The 22,884-nt window shown below is 52.5% G+C and overlaps 1 non-coding gene across 1 annotated transcript; it reads left to right on the top strand.

Moving 5' to 3' along the window:
* The first annotated feature begins 22,225 nt into the window (after window positions 1-22,225).
* On the top strand, window positions 22,226-22,299 carry TRNAK-CUU (transfer RNA lysine (anticodon CUU)). Its single transcript has one exon. It is a non-coding gene; the product is annotated as a tRNA-Lys (tRNA).
* The last annotated feature ends 585 nt before the right edge of the window (window positions 22,300-22,884 follow it).

Below are 22,884 nucleotides of genomic sequence, written 5' to 3'. Positions count from 1 at the left end.
CATGTAGAGGGCAAGAATAGGAGTTTATTACACACAGAACTGGCAGAGTGTCACCTTGCTTATTAGGCTCAGAGACACTGTTAATTGATTACAATAGAATATATAGATTTTCCATGGGTGGGGGAAAGAGACGGGGTAGGGAGTTCCAAACTCTGGGATAGGTTTTGCAGCAAGACATGATAAGCACAGTAGCCAAAGGTTAACAGGTTACATAATGTCTCCACCCATGGTCTCAAGTTAGCAAGTTAACATTTCATGAATACTTTGATAAAATGTTATTAGTATAAAATATCTATGCTGAATTCTGATTTGAGGTCCATAGGAAAGGAGCAACTCCTTTGATTGTCCTCCAGGTACATTCCTAGGGTTTAAAGCAAAGAAACAGTGAAAGTATATGGCAATAAAGATTGTTTTCTGTGTGTCTTAAGGCAAGGCATTGGTCCCTGGGAAGGGAGGTGGAAGGATGCCATATCTTATATTGACATCTGCCAACTTTTCATAAACTCAAGGTTGGATCTCTGGGAAGAACGTCTCCCTACAGAAGAGACTTACACAATAGGAACAGGGATTCTTTGTTCAATCTGCAACTCTGAATAAGATACAATTCTTTAGTTCTTAGCTCCAACACCTGGCAATTTGCTGACCAAGCCTATCTTAGCAAGCAAGGCTTTCTGTTTACCCAGCTTTCTTTTAGCTGGTCACTATTTGCTAGGCTTCTGGTCCCTTGATTATACTCTGGACTTTGGGTCTGGAAAAGAGCTGGCACAATCCATAGACCAGGTTGTTATATAATATGCACATGAATTTTAACCCTTCACATACAGTAATGGCAAAGTTCTTGGTTCAGGCTTGTAGCAGTGATGGAATAAACTGCAGGTTCAAATCAAGTCTCTGGAGTCCATCCACAGCTGGGATGGGTCATTCAGTCCCTTGTACAGAGCTTCAGTTTGTAGCAAAGTCCCTTCAGAGGTATGAAGCAGGACTGAAGACAAGATGGAGACGAGGCATCAGCCTTTTACAGTCTCTTGCCATGTGGTCTTTGTTTTCTTTGTCCCAAGGACACTCTATCCAGCACGTGGCATAGAAAAACCTTTGAGTTTTGTCCATAGGCAGGTCCCTGCATACCTTGCTGAGCCACAAGGCATATCTACCTTCTCTCAATGGGTTGATTGTAGAGCTGATGGTCCTTAATGGGCCATCAAGCAGGCTAGGCAGAACTGACACCAACTTGTCTGGCTGGGGTGTTCCTCGGAAGCATAGCACAAGTTTGAATACAGACAGCATAGAGCCAATATTCATAAAGTCAACTACAAAAATGATACACATCTAGAGATAGCATAATTATAATCAGCCAATCAGAACCTCTCCATAGACCCCTTTCACAACAACCTTTCTATCATATTGGCTGCAAATATAGAACAGTGGTCACAATGGTGATCTATAAAGTTACAGATTATGTCAATAACATCACAGGAGGTGACACGGCATCAGTGAGACTGATATTGGAATACTGTCTCCAGTTTTGGTGTCCTCATTTGAAAAAGATACTGTGAAATTGGAGCTGGGGCAGCAAAAAGCCACCAAAATGTTCTGAGGGCTGGAGAAAAATGCCTTCTAGTGAGCTATTGAAAGAGCTCCATCTGTTTAGCTTATCAAAAGAAGATTGAAAGGTGACTTCACTGAAGTGTTGAAGTGCCTTAATGGAGAGAAAAGATTGGTTATTAAAGGGCTCTTGAATCTAGCAGAGAAAGGCATAACAAGACCCAATGATTGGAAGGTGAAAAGAGACAAATTCCTATTACAACTAAGGCACAAATAGTCAACAGCGAGGATGATTCACCACAGGAACAAGCTACCAAGGAAAGGGCTGGATTCTTCATCTCCTGATGTCATTTAATGAAGACTAGATGCCTTTCTTGAATGTGTTTGCCCCCAAAGTAGCTCTTGTGTCATACAGGAGGCCTGTGACATGCAGGGGGTCAGATTAGATGATCTAATGGTCTCTTCTGGCCAGAAAGTCGACTAATTTCTGAAAAACTGAGTGTAGCATTGGGAGCAGCGTCTGATGTTTTCCTGTCTAGCAGGCTTGCTGACTAGAATGAACGCTCCTTGAGTGGGGTGATCCACAGGGAGTAGCTCAAACCTCCAAAGGTCCAGGCCAGGGGCAGGACATTGGCACAGCAAAGGAGGGATGTGGCAGTGACATCACAAAGGCCTTTTGCAGGACCTAAGACTTATTGGTCCAAGGTGGTGGGGAGGTGGTGACCTCACAGAGAGATGCTGACATCAGCAAGGCAGGACAGGGGTGAGGGGCCAGGGAAACCTCAGAGACCCCTGTGGCTTTGCTTCAGCAAGTCTCCTTCTCCAGGTCTCTCTTTGAGGACTGAGAGAGTATTCGGGTTCACGGACGTGAGCACCAGGAGGAACCTCTTTCGAGGTTTCTCCTTCCCTTTTAGTGATTTTACTAGAAAACAGCCGTCCCTGTTTAGAAGGTAAGAGCCTCCTGGAGGTTTGAAAGCTGTTCAGTCTGATCCATCTGGTGACAGGTGAATTCGAGGCATGGAAAACACGAGCTTAAGGAGGCAGAATTTTATTCTGCACCTGGGATTTTGTTCCTTAGAATCACTGGGGACATTAGGGTTTGTCCTTTTTGTTTCACCTCTTCCTCCATCGCTCCCTCCCTCCTTTCTCTTCTCTTGCTTCCTTTGTCCTTTTACCTGTTCCCCTCCCAACACCAGGAGGGAGGGGGAGAGAGAGAGTGTGTGTGTGGTTTTTTTAGTTTTTTTGCAGGGCAGTGCTCTGCAGTTCTCACTGTGGGAGGTCTACCCAAAAATGTGAGGCTGAACTATTGCTCGGGAAGTGATCCCCACTGGTGACCTGGGCCATCCTTTGGGCTCTCTGGTGAGATCCCTCAGCCTCCCATCCTCAGTCTCTACCCTGATTGGCTGAGCCGGGGGTTATTGACAGGGAGGAGACTCAGGTCCTTGTTTTTCTCTTTATAAGTCAAAACCAGTTCTATGTTTGATGAATTTTGCCGCTTCTCTGCATTAGTTGTCTCTGAGCAGTTCATGATTCTCTCTAACATTGCAGTTCTCCTCAAATACTTGCTGAATAGTTACTGTCACTGTTGTTGGTCTGGAGCTCATCTGAGAGCACTTTATTCAGGTCATTCAGTGTCTGAAATTCAAGATCCAATGGGTAGTTTGAAAATCAGGGCTCTTGGGTCCTATTCCCAACTCTGCCTCTGACTGGCTGTGTGACCTAAAACAAGTCAATTCTCCTTTCTCAGCCTTAGCTTCTCCCTCTTTCAAGTAGAAATAATAATGATCCGCTCTTACCTACCTGACGGTGGGTGGAGGATGGGGATCCATTGGAGAGTGTCACTAGGAGTAGGGCATAATATGAGGTGTCCTATCACGTTTACTCAGAGCAGATTAACACGTAATAGAATAGCTGAAATAGTCTATTTTATTTGCATTTTTTTATTTTGAAATTGTTAAGAGCAGCAATGACTTAGCTCAGACTGAAGCATCTTATCTAATGTTTGAGATCTAAGAGTCTCCTCTTTGTGTGCGAGGAGACAATTTAACACACTCTGACAAACAGGAGATGCTTTTGTTTTGCAATACAATATTTTTGCAAAGAACTTTCATCCCACTTGTTATGATTTTGAGAAACAAACCGGATTAGCCTGAATGGGATTTTCTGACAGAAATGGATTCAATGAAATTTCCCCACCATCTCGATTCCTGAGCTCTATCCCTGCCTCTGGGGGGGTTATTGTCTGTTAGAACAGGAGTCAGGACTGGTGGCTTCTCTTTCTGGCTCTGCCACCACCTTACTGTGTAGGCGCTTGGGTAGGTCACTTCCCTTCTCTGCACCTCAGGCTCCTCCCATCAGTCCAATGGGAACAGGGACAGTTCTCAAACTCCGGGCAGTTGTGAGCCTGAGTGAGATAAGGGGCGTTAAAGCCCTCTGTGAAGGAGAAAGGGGAGTTTCACAGTGTTTAGCACCAAGGAATTCTAAAGTTTGCTAAAATGTCTAGTCTATGGAAACAAGAAATGGTCGGGGCCAATCTTTAACCAGTGCCTTTTTAAAAGCCCATTCAGGGATGTGAGTCCCTGTCTTTCAGGTACCTGGGGTTCTTTGCCAGCAGGAGAGAAGAGGTTCCTGCCTCCTTTTTTGTGGCCTTGACAAACCAGGTGCTGTGCCCCAGTTCTCGTCTGAGATCCCTGAAAAAGAACATCTTCCCATCCATGAACAAGACAGGACCTTTCTCTAAAAGGGGAACAAAGAGACCCCTGAGACTTACAGACTAGCTAGCCTCACTGCCATTGCTGGAGAGATCCTGCAATACATTCTTAAGCACTCAGTTTGTCAGCAGCACCTACAGAATAGTTTGGTTCTTAGGACTAGTGAGCATGGATTTGTCAAGAACAAATCATTCCAAACCAATCCTCTTTCCTTCTTTGGCAGGGTTTTGGGCCTGGTGGAGGTGGGTAAACAGTAGATGGGATCTAGCTTGGGGTTGCTAAGGCTTTTCACACAGTCCCGTAGCACATTCTCACAAGCAAACGAGGGAAATGCAGTCCAGCTGTAATCAGTGTAATGTTGGTGCAGAGCTGGTTGAAAGCCCAGACTCCAGGAGCCCTTCTCCATGTTTGGCTGTCCAACGGAGAGGGTGTACCTAGTGGGTCCGGCAGGGATCAGTCCGCGGTCCGATACTATTCAATATTTTCATGAATGATTTGGAAAATGCAGTGGAGAGCATGCTTCTAAAATTTGCAACTGACACCAAGCACTTAGGAGCACAGGGTTGGAATTCAAAACGCCCTTAACAAATTGGACACTTGGTCTTCTTGAGCCAAACTCCATGGTTGGGCCCCTCTCTCTAGACTGGGCTGAAGTGAAACCCCAGAGCCAAACACTCCTCCCAGGTACCGAGCTCTGACCTTGAATGGTCAGATGCTGCTTAGCACTGTCAGAGCAGCTTTTGCTGGGGGATTCTCCCAGCACTTTCCAATAGCGGGAAAGTATGAAATCCCCATTTGACTGCTGGGGACAGAGCCCTAGAGTGTGGAGCAACTTGCCGAAAGTCCCCCCAGGAAAAGGAAAACAACCAGCAGTGGAACCAATAGGAAACCCAGCAATGGAACTCAGGAGTCCTGGGGGTGTGCTAAGGTGTCCTGATGTCCCGATTTTATAGGGACAGTCCAAATTTTGGGGTCTTTTTCTTATCTAGGATTCTATTACCCCCAGCCCAGTCCCGATTTTTCACATTTGCTGTCTGGTCACCCAAGAGTGTGCACATGTGTGGGTCCCAGCTGCCTGCCCCCTTCATTGAAGCAGATGTGCATGATTACTGCCCTGGGAACTGCAGGGCACCAGTGGACATGGAGTTGGCTGGAGGTAGGGTTTGGCTGCAGGCAGGGCAAGGGATGTGGGGCTGGCTGGCTTCAGGGGGGGGTGCATCAGGGGTTGGCTGGAGACAGGGTAGGGGGTGCGGGGCTGGCTGCAGACAGGGGGTGCAGGGCTGGTGCAGGCTGGGGGTGTGTGGGGGCTGGCTGGCTTTGGGCAGGGCCACAAGGGGGAGCGGCAGGAGTTGGCTGGAGACAGAGCAGGGGGTGTGTCAGGGGCTGGCTGTGGGGCTGGCTGCAGGCAGGGCAGGGAGGATGCGGCTGGTGCGGGCAGGGCAGAAGGTGTAGGGCTGGATGGAGACAGAGGATGGCTGTGGGTAGGGCAGGGCAGGGGGTGCAGGGCTGGCTGCAGGCAGGGCATGAGGCAGGGCCCGTGCAAGGATGTTTCATGCCGTAGGCGAAACTTCCACCTTGCGCCCTCCTCCCCCTCGCCCCCACCCTAAGGCGCCCCACCCGTGGCAGCACCCACCTCCACCCTGAGGCGCCCCTCTTGTGGCAACTCCCCCGCTCTGCCCTGCAGCACCCCCCCTCGCCCCAGCTCACCCCTGCTCCGAGCACGAGCACCCCAAGCACACCGTGACCGCTTCACTTCTCCTGCCTCCCAGGTTTGCGGCACCTAAGCCTGCCAGGTAGTCAAGCACCCTCCTCTGAGCCACAGCAGCCCTGACAGTTGACAATAGAGGCACCTTAACCCCTGAGTTCCTTCAATGTGTCCCCCTCTGGGGTCCAGCTCTGATCACCAGATACTCGGGGTATGTCTATACCACCTGCCGAATCGGTGGGCAGTAACCGATCCAGCGGGGTCGATATATCACGTCTAGTGTAGATGCAACATATCGAGTGCTCTCCCCTTGACTGCTGTACTCCAACTTGGTGAGAGATGCAGGCAGAGTCTACGGGGAGCTGCAGCAGTCGTCTCACCAACACTGTGACATTATAAGTATAATCTAATATCTCATTGAAAGGTGACAGGGCTAGAAAGAGTTAATTAACTCACCTCACCGACTGACCTGACCCATGGGTGAACCTTAAGAACTGCTTAGCAAGATATGGAAATGAACAGAGCTTTGAAATGCAAGTCTGCATTGTTAGAAGTAGAAGGGGAGATTTTTGCTCAGGTCTTGTGATGTAAGCAAACAAGTCTTGTCTGTTGCTATAATTTTAATTCAAAGAGCAAAAAAGGAATATTAACATTTATGATGGTACTTGAGTGAAATAGTATTATTGTCTATGTGTCTCTTTGAAGGTTGTGGTAACCTCTATTTGAACTGTTTAATGAATAAATTACCCTGTACTAATTGCCAGGATGTTTGGAAGGAGAGGTAAGCCTATTGTTTTCTCAGGAGGAAAAGCTGCTGGAAATGTATAAGAAGCCTGGGACACGATCCTTCTTCATCTCATATCTGCTTTGGGTTTCAAGACGGGGAAACCTTAAGCCACAAGGATTGTGATCCCCAGTCACTGACTGGAGCCACCCTGAATATGGAAATTTGACTATAACCTATGGACTATTTCAAAAAGGACTTTTGGTTACTACAAGCTCACCTCTACTATGTATCTGAACCTCAAGAATTGAATTCAAGTCTATATGTCTATTAATCTTTTAACCAACATTATCTCTCTTTTCTTTTCTAATACATTTTAGCTTACTTAATGAGAATTGGCTATAGCATGTATTTTAGGTAAGATCTAAGTTGTAATAGATCCTGAGTATGTGGCTGATCCTTTGGGATTGGAAGAATCTTTTCTTTTATATGATGAAGTAAGATTTTCAGGAATCATCATCTTATCTGACAGGTGTGTCTGGACGGAGGCCTGAGGCTGGGTACTTTAAGGGAACTGCGTGGCTTAAACTTCTAAGTAACCAGTGAGGTACTACAGAAGCTGCTTTGTGCTGGCTTGGTAAATCTAAGTATTGAAATCACCACCAGCATTTGGGATTTGTCTGCCCTGTTTTGTTTGCAGTTCACCCTGATTAAGTGACCTCAGCTGGGCTCCCACAGGGAGCACCGTCACACCTACATCCAGGCTGTAGGGGTCCGAGGGATCTTAGGGGCCTTGAGGTGCACAGATAACTACGTCCAGGTCGTAGGGGTCCCTGGGGGGCTTAGAGAGTTTTTGGCGGGACACAGATACCAATCTCCAGGATCTAGGGGTCCCAGTGGGGTTTAGGGGGTTCATGGGAGACATAGATACCTTCGTCCAGGCTGGAGGCATCCTGGGAGTCTTAGGGGATTTTTGGGGGCCCAGGATACCTGTGTCCCGGCTGTAGGGGTACCAGGGGTCTTAGGGGTTCGAGTGGGCACAGATACATATGTCCAGGCTGTATCAGTCCCAGAGGCGATTAGAGGTTTTGTGAGGGGCACAGATATCTACATCCAGATTGTAGATGTCCCGGCGGGGGGATAGGGGTGTTGTGGGGGTACAAATACCTACATCCAGGCTGTAGGGTTTCCTGGGCGGTTAGGGGGTTTCTGAGGGGCACATATACCTACGTGCACGTTGGAGTGTCCTGGGGGGCTTATGGAGTCTATATGGGGCACAGATAACAATGTTCTGGCTGCATAGGTCCCTGGGGGGCTTAGGGGGCTTGTGAGGGGGCACAGATACCTAAGCTCAGGATGGAGGGGTCTACAGGGGTCTTAGGTGTTTGGTGGGGGGGCACAGATACCTACGTCCAGGCTACAGGGGTCCCAGAAGGGCTGAGGGTCTGTCACGGAGTGTGAGGGAGTCCGGTCCTGCACCTCTCTTCCTGGGACACAAGGTGACTCTCAGCCAGCCAGTAAAACAGAAGGTTTATTGGACAGCAGGAGTGAAGGATACAGCAGAGTTTGGAGGCACAAGCAGGACCCCTCAATCGAGTCCTTCTGGAGGTTCAGGAAACTTAACTCCCAGTTTCGGATTCCCTGAATTCCAACCACCTAGACCAAAACCGAAACTGAACTAACTCCTTCCAGCCGGCCCCTTCCTGTGTCCAGCTTCCCTGGCAAAGGTGCTGACCCCCTCCCCCCTGCCTAGCTCACGTCACAGGCTGAGCACATGTCCGGTCCTAAAGTCACCCCCTGCTCTCCCATTCCCCACACAGACAGTCCCTACTCCATCACAGTAATGCCCAGAGCATTTCCCTCATGGAGCAACAGTGACACCGTGTGGCCATGCAGGTTAATGCCCATAACATTTCCCACATGGAGCAACAGTGACACTGTGTGGCCACGCAGGGTAATGCACAGAGCATTTCTCTCATAGAGGAACAGTGAGGCCGTGTGGCCACGCAGGGTAATGCACAGAGCATCACACCTACGTAGAGACTGTAGAGATCCCTGCTGGGGCTTAGGGGTAGTGAGGGGCACAGATAGCTACGTCTAGGCTGGAGGGATTCCGGTGGGGATTAGGGACTTCATAGGGGACACAAATATCTACATCTGGGCTGGAGAGGTCCCTGGATGGCTTAGGGGGTTGTGGTGAGCACAGACACATATGTCCAAGCTGTAGTGGTCCCTGGGGGTTTAGGGAGTTGGTGAGGGGCACAGAAACCTATCCATGGTCTGGAGGGATCCCTGGGGGAGTTAAAGAGTTGTGGTTGTGCAGATACCTATGTCCTGGTTGGAGGGGGCCCTGGGGAGCTTAGGGGTTTGTGTGGCATACACATAGCTACAACCAGGCAGGTGGGGGACCTATGGGTCTTAGGGGGCTTGTGGGAGGCAGAGATACCTATGTCCAGGCTGGAGAAGCCCTGGTGAGGGCTTAGGGGGTTCCTGGAGGTCGCAAATATCTACTTCCAGGCTGGAGGGGTTGTGGGGGTATTTGAGAGTTGTGGGGGGCACAGATACCTATTTCGAGGCTGTAGGGGTTCCAGGGTTGCTTTGGGGCATTTTGGGATACAGATACCTATGTCCATGCTTTAGGGTCGCTGGGAGGATCAGTGGGTTTGTGAGGGTGCACAGATACCTACTTCGAGGCTATTGGGATGTTGGTGGGGCTTAGGGGTTTGTGGGGGGCACAGATACCTTCATCCAGGCAAGAGGGGTCCTGGGGGCCATAGGGGGGGTGGGCGGAGCTCAGATAACTATGTCGAGGCTGGAGGGGTCCCATCGTGGCCTAGGGGGTTTGTGAGGGGCACAGAGACCTGCGCCTAGGCTGGAGGGGTTTCGGGGGTCTTAGGAGGGTTGTGGGGTCTGAGATACCTATGTCTAGGCTGGAGGGGTCTCGGGGAGGATTAGGTGTTTTGGGGGGAACAGATACCTACATCCCGATTGTAGGGGTCCCTGGGTAGCTTAGGCGCTTTGTGGGGGTCACAGATACAAACATCCATGCTGTAGAGGTCCTGAGGGTCTTTGTGTGGCTCTGGGGGTCACAGATACCTACCTACAGGCTGGAGGGGTCCTGTGGGTGTTAGGGGGTTTGTGGGGCGTACAGATGCCTACATCTGGGCTTGCGGGTTCCCTGGGGGGCTTAGAGGTTTGTGGGGAGCACAGATACCTTTATCCAGGCAAGATGGGTCCCGGTGGGATTAGGGGGTTGTGGGGAGCACAGATACCTATGTAAGCAGAAGCAGGATGAACTCTACCTTGACATCTGGTGGTGAATTATGGAGAGCGTAGAAAAGAATTTCAGGGACTGATCGTGTTTGCATAGGCACACCCACCCCTCCTGACATGGCAACGACACCCTGGGATGGCTGCTTTGGCAGCTGTGGTATCCCCGGTTTATTTGTTGTTGGGGCATGAGATGTGGAGTGTTGTCACCCTGATTGTGTGGATGAGGAACTGTGAAACTGCTTTGAGACAGGGATTCTCACCATCACTTGAGTGGCACTCGCTAGACAAGGGAGTGAGCTCCTTGGGTGAACCAAAAACATGAATTGCACTTTCTTCTTTTTTAGTAGTTGAAGAGTAAAGTTGAAATTTGATTTTTTTTGAACAATTGAGGTTCTAGGTCTCTGAGCTGAAATCACTAAAGAGCTTTGTTAGCCAGTAAGAGAATCTGAAGTTACATTGTGGAGCAGAGCAGCTGACAGAGACAAACAGTTTGTGGGATGGTTGGAATAGCCCATAGAGTGAGGTGAGCTGAGTAGTTTTTTTGGACAGCTAGAGCAGATCACGGGTCGGTTGGCAGAACAGAGTAGCTGGTGGACTGAGTTGAGCAGTTCATGGGGAAGGTGGAAGCAGAATCCCACAGAGAGGCAGGGCAGTCAGCAGTGGACCATGTAAAGTACTCCTTTCTACCCAGGCTGGCAGGGGGAAAAACCCTGCAGATAGACTCTTGAACTCTGGGGTTGCGCAACTGTGGGTGATTTTGGGGTTGCTGGACTCTTGAAACATTTGAGGTATTGGACTTTGGAGTCTTGGGGTGATTTGGGGATTGCTAGACTCAAGAGCCCAGGGAAAAGGACACGGCCTAATTGAGGTGTTTTCCCAATTTAATACTATGTTGTTTATCTCACGTTATTAAACATTTTCTGCTACACCAAGACTCTGTGCTTGCGAGAGGGGAAGTATCGCCTCTTTGAGGCACCTACGGGTGCGTATGTAAAATTTTCCCATGTCACTGGGTGGGGGCTCGAGCTGGTTTGCATTACGTAGTAGGGAAGGGACCCCTATGTATTGAACCCAGTCCTTGCTGCTATCAATTCAGCCTGGCAGAAGGGTTCCACCTACATGCAGGCTGAAGGGGTCCCTGGGAGGCTTAGGGGGTTCGTGGGGGGCACAGAGACCTACGTCCAGGCTGCAGGGGTCCCAGAGGGGCTTAGGGGTTAGTGGGGGGCACAGATATTTATGTCACGGAGTGTGGGGGAATCCGGTCCTGCACCCCTCTTCCTGGGACACACAGTGACTCAGCCAGCCAGTAAAACAAAAGGTTTTTTTGGCCAACAGGAACGAAGGATACAGCAGAGCTTTTGGGCACAACCAGGACCTCTCGATCGAGTCCTTCTGGGGGTTCAGAAAGCTTAGTTCCCAGTTTGGGAATCCCTGAATTCCAATAACCCAGCTCCAAACCAAAACTGAACTAACTCCCTCCAGCCGGCCCCTTCCTGTGTCCAGCTTCCCAGGCAAAGGTGCTGACCCCTCCCCGCTGCCTAGCTCGAGTTACAGGCTTAGGTCCTGTCCCTCACCTTACGTCACTCCCTGCTCTCCCATCTCCCACACAGATAGTCCCTACTCCACCAGGGTCCCTACCCGTGGGGCCCCTAACCCTGGCTCCTGGGGCCCTACCCCTGTGCCCCTTACTCTAGCTCCAGTTGCCATACCCATGGGCCCCTAACCCGAGCTCCAGAGGCTCCATCCCTGGGGCCTCGAACAATAGCTCCAGGTGCCCAACCCGTGGGGCCCATAGCCCTTGTTTCAGGGACCCTACGAGTGGGCCCCTAATCCTAGCTCCAGAGGCCTTAAGGGTGAGATCTCTAACCCTAGCTCCAGGGGCCCCACCCCGGGACCCCTAACCTTTGCTCCATGGGCCACATCCCTGGGGCACCTAACCCTAGCTATAAGGACACTTCCCAAGGGGTCCCAAACCATAGCTCCAGAGGCCCTACACGTGGGGTCCCTAACACTAGCTCCAGAGTCCCTAACTGTGGGACCCCTAACCCTAGCTCCAGGTGCACTACCCCTGGGGCCCCTAACGCTAGCTCCAGGGGCCATACCCATGGGGTCCCTAATCCTAAATCCAGGGGTCCCATTCGTGGAGCCCCTAACAGTAACTCCAAGTGCCCCATACCTGGGGCCACTAACCCTAGCTCCAGGGGCCCTACCCATGGTGCCCGTAAACCTAGTTCCAGGGGCCTTACACGTGAAGCCCCTAACCATAGCTCCAGAGGCCCTAACTGTGCGGCCCCTAACCCTAACTCCAGGGGCCTTACCCGTAGGGCCCCTTTCCCTAAGTGCAGGGGCCCTTCAACCTGGGGCCCCTATTCTTAGCTGCAGGGGCCCTACCAGTCAGGCCACTAACGCTATCTCCAGAGGCCCTTCACGTGGGACCCCTAACCCAAACTCCAGGGGTCCTACTGCTTAGGGCCCTAACCCTAGCTGCAGGGGTCATACCCATGGTGCCCCTAAACTTAGCTCCAGGTGCCCCATCCCTGGGGCCCCTAACCCTAGCTTTAGGGACCCTGCTCGTAGGGCCCCAAACTATAGCTCCAGGGGCCCTATTCATTGGGATCCTAATCCTAGCTCCAGAGGCCCTACACTTTCCTGGCTGGACATGTGCGAAGGATAAAACATACATTCTAAATGAAACAGTCTGACTTTTTATTATGGAGAAAAAACAAGTTTTAAAACGTTTATATGTTGGAGGACTTGGCCATACAGTATCTGAGGCTGAACTGCAGGAAAGATTCAGCAAGTTTGGAAATGTTACAGATGCGGAAATTGTTATCAGGAAAGATGACCAGGGAAACACTATGAAGACTTTTGCTTATATCAACATTAGCATTTCTGAAGCAGATCTTAAAAGATCTATGTCTATTTTAAATAAACCTCTCAACCCAGCTATAGGGCTCTACCCCTGGGGCCCCTAACCCTAGCTACCGGTGCCCTACCCATTGGGCTGCTAACCCTAACTCCTTAGACCCTACCTGTGAGGCCCCTAACCCTAGCTCCAGGGGCCCTAACCGTAAGGTCTCTAACAATTGTTCCGGGGGCCCTACCACTGGGGCCCCTAACCCTAGCTCCAGAGACTCCTTCCCTGGGGCCCCTAACTCTAGTTCCAGGGGCCCAACCCGTGGGGCCCCTAACCCTCGCTCCAGGGGCCCTACCAGTGGGACCCCTAACCCTAACTGCAGGGCCCCTACCTGTGGGTCCCTAACCCTAGTTCCAGAGGCCTTACCCGTGAGACCCCTAACCCTAGCTCCAGGGGCCCTACCACTGAGGCTCATATCCCCAGCTCCAGAGGATCTACTCCTAGGGCTCCTAACCCTAGCTCCAAGGATCCTACCCATGGGACCCCTAATGGAAACTCCAGGGGCTCTAACCCTTGAGGCCCTAACCCTACCTCCAGGGGCCCCATCCCTGGTTTCCCTAACCCAAGCTCCAGGGACCTCACCCCTGAATCCCCTAACCATAGCTCCAGGGGCCCCATACCTGGGGCTCCTAACCCTAGTTCCAAGGGCCTTACCCATGGGGTCCCTAACACTTGCTCCAGGCACCCTGCCCGTAGGGCCCTTACCTTAGCTAAAGAGGCCCTACCCGTGGGGTCCTTAGCCCTAGCTCCAGAGACCCCACCCCCTGGAAACCCAAACACTAGCTCCAGGGGCCCCACCCACGAGAACACTAACCCTAGCTCAAGGGCCAAGTCCCTGGAGCCCCAAATCCTATCTCCAAGGGCCTTAGCCATGCGCCCGCTAACGCTAGCTACAGGGGCTCTACGCGTGGAACAACTAACCCAATTTCCAGGGGCCCTACCCATGGGGCCACTGTCCCTAGCTCCAGTGTCCCAACCCGTGGGACCCCTAACCCTAGGTCCAAGGGCTCTACCCCTGGGGCCCCTAACCGTAGCTCCAGGCACCCCACCACTAGGACCCCTATCCCTAGCACCATGAGCCCCAGCCCTGGGGCCCCTAACCCAAACTCTAGGGTCCCTTCCTGTGGGGCCCCTAACCCTAGCTCCAGAGGCCCTACCCATGCGACCACTAACCCTAGCTATAGGGGCCTTACCCCTGTGTCCCCTAACCCTAGCTCCAGATGCCATATGTGTGGGCCCCTAACCCTAGCTCCAGGGGCCTGACCCCCAGTACCCCTAACCCTAACTCCAAGGGCTCCATCCCTATGGCTTCTAACCATAGCTCCAGGTGCCCAACCCATGGGGATCTAACCCTAGCTACAGAGTCCTTACCCGTGGGACACCCAAACCTAGCTCCAGGGGCCCTACCCGTGGGGCCCATAACCCTAGATGCAGAGGCACTACCCATGGGACCCCTAAACTTAGATCCAGGTGACCTAACCGTAGGGCACCTCACCGTAGCTCCAGGCTCCCCACCAATAAGATCGCTAACCCTTGCTCCAGGGGCCCAACCCTAGGACACCTAACCCTAGCACCATGAGCCCCAGCCCTGGGGCCCCTAACCCAAACTCTAGGGTCCTTTCCTGTTGGGCCCCTAACCCTAGCTCCAGAGGCCCTACCCATGCGACCACTAACCCTAGCTATAGGGGCCTTACCCCTGTGTCCCCTAACCCTAGCTCCAGATGCCATATGCGTGGGCCCCTAACCCTAGCACCAGGGACCCAACCCCTGGTACCCCTAACCCTAACTCCACATCCCTGCAGCCTCTAACCGTAGCTTCATGGGCCCAGGCCATGGGACCCCAAACCCTAGCTACAGAGTCCTTAACCATGGGACCCCGAAACCTAGTTCCATGGGCCCTACCATTGGGTCCCTAACCCTAGCTCCAGGGACTATACCCGTGGGGCCCCTAAACCTAGCTCCAGGGGCCTTACCCTTGGGAAACCTCCCCCTAGCTCCAGGGGCCCTACTCCTGGAGCCCATAACCCTAGCTTCAGGGGCCATACCCGTGGGGCCCCTAAACCTAGCTCCAGGTGCCCCATCCCTGGGGCCCCTAACCCTAGCTTTAGGGACCCTGCTCATAGGGCCCCAAAGTGTAGCTCCAGGGGCCCTACCCATTGGGATCCTAACCCTAGCTCCCGGGGCCCTACCCATTGGGCCGCTAACCCTAACTCCTTAGACCCTACGCATGAGGCCCCTAACCCTAGCTCCAGGGGCCCTAACCGTAACGTCTCTAACACTTGCTCCGGAGGCCCTACCACTGGGGCCCCTAACTCTAGCTCCAGGGGCCCAACCCGTGGGGCCCCTAACCCTCGCTCCAGGGGCCCTACCAGTGGGACCCCTAACCCTAACTGCAGGGCTCCTACCTGTGGGCCCCTAACCCTAGTTCCAGAGGCCTTAACCGTGAGACCCCTAACCCTAGCTCCAGGGGCCCTACCACTGAGGCTCATATCCCCAGCTCCAGAGGATCTACTCCTAGGGCTCCTAACCCTAGCTCCAGGGATCCTACCCATAGGACCCCTAATGGAAACTCCAGGGGCTCTAACCCTTGGGGCCCTAACCCTACCTCCAGGGGCCCCATCCCTGGTTTCCCTAACCCAGCTCTAGGGGCCCTACTCGTGGGGCTTCTTCCCCTATCTCCAGGGGCCCTACCCGTGGTTCCCCTAACCCTAGCTCCAAGGGCTTTACCCGTGGGACCTTACCCTAGCTCCAGGGGCCCTACATGTGGGAATCATAATCCTAGTTCCAATGGCCCTACCTATGGGACCCCTAACCTTAGCTTCCGGAGCCCTACCCCTTGGGTCCGTTACCAAAGATCCAGGGGCCCTACCCCTTGCAACACTACCCCTATCTACAGGGGCCCTCTCCGTGGGGCCCCTAACCCAAGCTCCAGGGACCCCACCCCTGCATCCCCTAACCCTAGCTCCAGGGGCCCCATACCTGGGGCTCCTAACCCTAATTCCAAGGGCCCTACCCGTGGGCCCCCTAACGCTTGCTCCAGGCACCCTGCCCGTAGGGCCCTTACCTTAGCTAAAGAGGCCCTACCCATGGGGTCCTTAGCCCTAGCTCCATAGACCCCACCCCCCTGGAAACCCAAACACTAGCTCCAGGGGCCCCACCCACGCGAACACTAACCCTAGCTCAAATGCCAAGTCCCTGGGGCCCCAAATCCTATCTCCAAGGGCCTTAGCCATGCGCTCGCTAACACTAGCTACAGGGGCTCTATGCATGGAACCACTAACCCAATTTCCAGGGGCCCTACCCATGGGGTCCCTGTCCCTAGCTCCAGTGTCCCAACCTGTGGGACCCCTAACCCTAGGTCCATGGGCTCTACCCCTGGGGCCCCTAACCGTAGCTCCAGGCACCCCACCACTAGGACCCCTATCCCTAGATTCAGGGCCCACCCCTAGGACCCCTAACCCTAGCACCATGAGCCCCAGCCCTGGGGCCCCTAACCCAAACTCTAGGGTCCCTTCCTGTGGGGCCCCTAACCCTAGCTCCAGAGGCCCTACCCATGCGACCACTAACCCTAGCTATAGGGGCCTTACCCTTGTGTCCCCTAACCCTAGCTCCAGATACCATATGCGTGGGCCCCTAACCCTAGCTCCAGGGGTCTGAGCCCCAGTACCCTTAACCCTAGCTCCAAGGGCCCCATCCCTATGGCTTCTAACCCTAGCTCCAGGGGCCCAACCCATGGGGATCTAACCCTAGCTACAGAGTCCTTACCCGTGCGACCCCCAAACCTAGCTCCAGGGGTCCTACCATTGGGGCCCCTAACCCTAGCTGCAGGGGCCATACCTGTCTTGCCCCTAAACCTATCTCCAGGCGCCCCACTCCTGGGACCCTTTACCCTAGCTTCAGGGGCCCCATCCCTGGGGCCCTTAACCCTAGTTCCAGGGGCCCTACCCATGGGGCTTCTATCCCTAGCTTCAGGAACCCCACCCGTTGGGCTCCTAACCCTAGCTCCAAAGGCCCTACTTTTGTGACCCCTATCCCTAGCTCCAGGGGGCATACCCCTTGGGCCCCCAGTCCTAGCTCCAGGAACCGTACTCATGGGGCCCCTATCCCTAGTGTTAGGCCTGAATAAAGATATTGCAGACAAAACCAGGTATGTCAACCTGACCAAAGTCAGGCTAACAGAGGTTTTTGGGTAATTCCTGAGTGGAAAACACTGAGAAGCAGCAGCATGTCTCACAAGCGCTGGGAAAAAGTGAGATAAGCGAGAAGCTGCATTCCTGGCATAGTACCAGATGTGCTGTGTTAGGGCAGCTCCTTCGAAGAACTGATAAGAGCCCTAGTTTCCCAGCCTCCTTGTTTTCACTCCCTGGTTTTGTTCATTGTTTGTTTTTAACTCCCCTACATTTCTAACTTTAGGTATGTATGTATACTAAAGGTGTCTAGTTTCTAGTTGTTAAAAGAAGGGAGTGGGTTGCTCCAGTGAATAATTTATGATGAGACAGAACTGTCTATATAGGCTTATACTAAGATTTAAAGAGCGGGCTGGTTCTCTCGGGAGACGAGCTGCTCTATATTGATGAGTGCACTTGTCAATAAAGAGCTTTTGATCGGACCTTGCTGGTGTTGCCTGTCTCTCTCGCGGTCAGACAACTAACTTTGCCATCTGGGGGTTAGAGTCCCTGACACTAGCTCCAGGGGCTCTATCCCTGGGGCCCCTGACCCTATCTCCAGGGGCCTTACCCGTGGGGACCCTAATCCTAGCTCTATGGGACCTCCCCATGGGGCCCCTAGCCTTAGCTCCATGGCCCTACCTGTGGGGACCTTAACCCTAGCTCCAGGAGCCCCATCCTTGGGGCCCCTAAATCTAGCTCCAGGGCTCCTGCCTGTGGGGCACCTAACCCTAGCTCCAGAGGCCCTTCCCTTAGGATCCCTAACCCAAGCTCCAGGGGCCCTATCCGTGGGGCCCCTAACCCTAGCTCCTGAGGTCCTACCTGTGGGAGCTCTAACCTTAGCTCCTGGCTTCGTGCCCATTTGACCCATAATCCTAGCTCCAGGGGACCTACCCGTGGGACCCCTAATCTTAGCTCCAGAGGCCTTACCCCTGGGGTGCCTAACCCTACCTTCAGGGGCCCTACCCGTGGGGCCTCTAACCCTAGTTCCAGGGGCCCCACTCCTGAAACCCCTATCCCTAGCTCCATGGGCCCCATCTCTGGGGCTCCAAACCCTAGCTGCATGGGCCCTACCCCTGGGTCCCCTAACTCTAGCTTCAGGGGCCCTACCAGTGGGACCCCTAACCCTAGTTCCATGGGTCCCACCCCTTGGACCCCTAACCCTTGCTCCAGAGGCCCCATTGCTGGGGATCCAAACCCTTGCTCAAGGTGCCCTGCCCATGGGGCCGCTAACCCTAGCTCCAGGGGCCCCACCCCTAGACACCCGAACACTAGCTCCAGGCACCCCACCCTTGGGACCCCCAACCCTTGCTCCTGTGGCCCCGTCCCTGGGGCTCCTAGCCCTAGCTCCAGGGTCCCTACATGTGGGAACCCTAACCCTAGCTCCAACGGCCCTTCCCATGGGGCCCCTAACCCTAGCTCCAAGGTCCCTTCTTGTGGGACCCTTAACCCTATCTGCAGGCCCTGTACCCCTGGGTCCCCTAACCCTAGCTTCAGAGGCCCTACCCATGGGGCCCTTTACCCTAGGTCAAGGGGCCCTATGCATGGGTCCCCCAACCCTAGCTCAAGGGACCCTATCTCTGGGGCCCCTAAACCTAGCTCCAGGGGCCCTGCCCGTTGGACCCCTTTGCCTAGCTTCAGGGTCCCTTGAAACACTTGGGAAAATGTGTTTGACTGTTCAGGCATTGGGAGCTCAGCTAAGAATGCAAATGCTTTTCAAAGACTGCGGGGACTGTGGGATCGCTGGAGTCCTCAGTCTCCCCTCCCTCCCTCCATGAACGTCCATTTGATTCTTTGGCTTTCCGTTATGCTTGTCACGCAGCACTGTGCTGAGTCCCGGCTGTGGACTCTGTCTATCATAGCCTGGAGATTTTTTCAAATGCTTTGTCATTTCGTCTTCTGTAACGGAGCTCTGATAGAACAGATTTGGCTCTCCATACAGCGATCAGATCCAGTACCTCCCAGGCGGTCCACGCTGGAGCTCGTTTTGGGTTTGGGACTGCATCGCCACCTGTGCTGATCAGAGCTCCATGCTGGGCAAACAGGAAATGAAATTCAAAATTCGCGGGGCTTTTCCTGTTTACCTGGCCAGTGCATCCGAGTTCAGATTGCTTTCCAGAGCGGTCACAAGGGTGCACTGTGGGATACTGCCCGGAGGCCAATGCTATTGAATTGCGGCCACACTAACCCTAATCCAACATGGCAATACCGATTTCTGCGCTACTCCCCTCGTCGGGGAGGAGTACAGATATCGGTATTAAGAACCCTTTATATCGATATAAAGGGCTTCATTTTGTGGACGGGTGCAGGGTTAATTCGTTTTAATGCTGCTAAATTCGGTTTAAATGCGTAGTGTAGACGAGGCCTAAGAAAGCGGCTGTTTGACCTACAAACAACGACAAAGTAAAACCTGCAAGAGCAGCCTTTCAGTTCAGAGGCCTGATAATAAGATGTTACTAATAACTGATGAAAGAGTTACAAACGACTCAAAACCATACTCAGAACAAACCAAATGGGAACACAGACAACACCATTTTTCTTCGCTGCTCTTCAACCACGATATTCTCCCCATAGGGAGGTCCATCGCTCCTGGGGGTTCAGTGCCACAGTAACAGGGTGATGTGTGCAAGGGATGGAGGAAGCTGCTATTCCATCTCCCTAGTCCAAAAATCAGTTTAATAGCTAGTCCTGAGATAGAGGAAGTATCAGTTATTAAAGTCATAAGAACTAATTTAACATTGTGATTCCAGACACTGTTAAAATGATCTAACATTCAGGTTAATAGAAACATTTCTAGTCCTCTGCATAGAACGCTCAAATGATGCAAAAATAGCAAGTTTGCTTTAAAAAGTCATAAAAGGGGTGTCATCCAGAATCTGACACTTGGTGAAACGTAAGTCTAGAACACACAACCAGTTTGGGGATTGTGCACTGCTTCTTAACAATCTGCCCTGAGGTTGCCACTCACAGTCACAAGCTACTCCAGATGGCTGGGGACCTCTCATGGATCAGTAACTGGTTAGCAGCTTGGAAAGAAAGAGTAGGACTAAATAGTCGTTTTTGCAGTGGAAAGGGATAAATAAAAGGCTTCCAAAGTATGAGACGAGGCTACAGACATTAGGGCTGGTCAGTTTAGACAAGACCGTAGAGCACCAGTTCTCAACCAGGTGTCTGCCAAAAGAAACCAGGCTTGACCCACATCCCCAAGCCACCAAGCCTACCTGCCTGCATTGAAGGGGGAGAGAAAGGGCACAACAAAAAATTGCAGCATCAATGCAGAAGAGAGAACTCTTCCCCTGCCATTATCAGTAAGGGTTGCCTCACAGCCACTGACTCCCTGAACAGAAATAGCAAAAGTCCAACCACAATTCTACTTTATTTCCACTACAAGAGATAATGGGTGGGAGCTGCTCTCTTGAGACTGTCCTGCTACTGCCCAGGCACATGACAGACAGAACTGGGCCCGCAAGCCGAGGGTTTTGATCGCTTGAAGGCCCAGAGGGAAAAGAGACAAGTGCTCGTGTATCAGAGAATGGCTTTGATCTATTGACCTCTGGGTTATGGGCCCAGCACGCATCCGCGGCACCACTCTGCTGGCTCTTTACTCCCCCTGCCACCCAGCCACCTCTATCTGGATTAGTGCCTTACGAGCTCTCACGCTGGCAAGCATATGCGCCGGCTGCTAGGCAGCTGCCCTGGTCACAGGCTTTTACAGCTTCTACAGGGTAAAAAGGATCTATTTGGGGTTTGGACCCCATTGGGAGCTGGGTAGCTGAGTGCCGGAGATGGGAGTACTGCTTAAACTGTTTTCAATTAAGCCTTCAGCTCGTGGGAGATGAGGTTCAGCCTTTGATCCTTGTCTGCAGCAGGCAAGCGCATCTGGCTCTATCGGCCCCCACCCTGCCCCCGCTGTATTAGCAGACTAAAACCTGGAGCAAAGGCACACGCCTTGCAAGGGAACAGGAGCCGGGATCTCGAACAAATGTCAACATTTTAGTAAGATGACGTTCAAAGAAGAAAAAGGTGTACGGTACAGCATTTAGGTGTAGAAGTTTCTGGTGATCAGTGAACAATGTACAGATTACCCAAGGGGTGTGAAGTTCGGTTTAAGATCGGGTGGCGTAAGGAATACAGAATCTGCAATAGCCCTGACTGGGGGTAAAAGGTTAACATACAGACACTGAGTTAGGAGGGTATGTTGTCCATGTGAGGGCTACGTTCAGGTGTGGAGTTTAAGAAGCGGGTACGACAATGAGAATGGATTCACCCGCGTTTGGTGAGTTTTAACATTCAGTGTTTTTTAATCTTTGCCACAATCTAGTTTAAGCAGGGTCGGTATTAACTCTACCCTGCCATCTGTTGGTGATCTGTTGTAAAGGCCTTTTGGGACTGATGTCATTTGCATGGTTACACCCACCCCAGATTGCATGAGGGGAGTGCTTGTCCAAATGGTCATTTCAGCTGCTGTGGGATCCCCCATCTCTTTGTTATTAGGGCAGGAGAAATCAAGTGTATTTTCCTGTTTAGTTTGGATCAAGGAGAGAGTAACCGTACCTGGCATTTGAGGCCTGAGAGCTTTCCCCTCGCCTGGAAAGGACTCATCATTAAGGGGTATGGGTTCCAAACCCGCCCCCCTCCCTAAGTGTGTGGGAAGTAGAAATAGATGTTTGTTCTTGGTCTGATTGATTTTGTGTCTGGTGTCTAAAGACAGAGGTATTTTTGAATATCTTTAAAATTGTTGTTAGTACTGAAGTTTCTCATCTTAAAGTTATGCTATTAGATTTCTTCTACAGTATATTTTGGTGCTGAAAGGTAAAAGGTTGCTCTGTGTGTGCTGTTATGGAATGAAGTAACAAAGGTTGGTTGCAGAGAGGGTGCATGTGCCACAAAAGTTGTGCCTGTCCCACCCCAGCTGTGGTCCCAGAGTCCAGAATTTGCATAAACTCACCCCCTTACCTGTGACTAACAAGCTTGCCCTGCTAACTCTTCCAGCAAAACAGGCCAAAGAAAGTGTATGCAAGGCCTGTACTGCAGCCCCAGTACTATTTTCGGTTCCTTCCCACAGATCTTTCACTCCGCACCAGTCCAGTTCCTTGCTGTTGCTTGTCCAACCACTGCATGCATCTGCTAGACCGGACCCTGAGCTGATTCCTGACTGTTGTGCTCCATACAGCCTGGCCTGTCTGTGTCTCTGTGGTGCAATGGGTCAGCACGTTTGGCTCTTAACTGAAAGGATGGTGGTTCAAGCCCACCCAGGGACAGTGATAAGCCTGTGCTACTACCTTGCTTTCCTGCGGGCAGGGCCGGCTTTAGGCCAATTCAACCAATTCCCCTGAATCGGGCCCCGCACCCAAGCCCTGCTGGTGCACTATAGTAGGGTGGCCCAGCTTCCCCAGGGGGCAATTTAAAGGGCCTGGGGCTCCCAGCAGGGACTGGAGCCTCAGGCTGTTTAAATTGCCACCAGAGCCCCACTGCTGGAGACTTGGGGGCTATTTAAAAAGTCTGGGGCTCCCCTTGCTTCTACTGCCCCGGCCCTTTAAACAGCCCCCGGAGCCCCGCCACTTCCCCAGGGGTTCCACGGCTATTCAAAGGGCTGGGGTGGTGGAAGCAGGGGAGCCCCAGGCCCTTTAAATAGCCCCCGAGCCCTGTGATGCTGCTGCTACCTTGCTGGAGGAGGGGGCACTTACCGTACAGGGTAGGCTGTTCCCCCTGTACCCGCACCCCTGCCACAGCCAGCCCCTGCTGCACCCCCTGCCCTGCCTGCACCAGCCCTGCACCCCTTGCCCTGTCTCCAGTCAACCCTTGCCGCACTCCCCTGCCTTAAGCCAGCCAGTCCCACACTCCTC

The sequence above is a fragment of the Gopherus flavomarginatus genome, chromosome 12 (assembly GCF_025201925.1).
Source record: "Gopherus flavomarginatus isolate rGopFla2 chromosome 12, rGopFla2.mat.asm, whole genome shotgun sequence".
NCBI classification, from domain to species: Eukaryota; Metazoa; Chordata; order Testudines; family Testudinidae; genus Gopherus; species Gopherus flavomarginatus.
The sequence above is the reverse complement of the archived record's forward strand: the minus strand, read 5'-3'. Positions and strand labels throughout refer to the sequence as shown.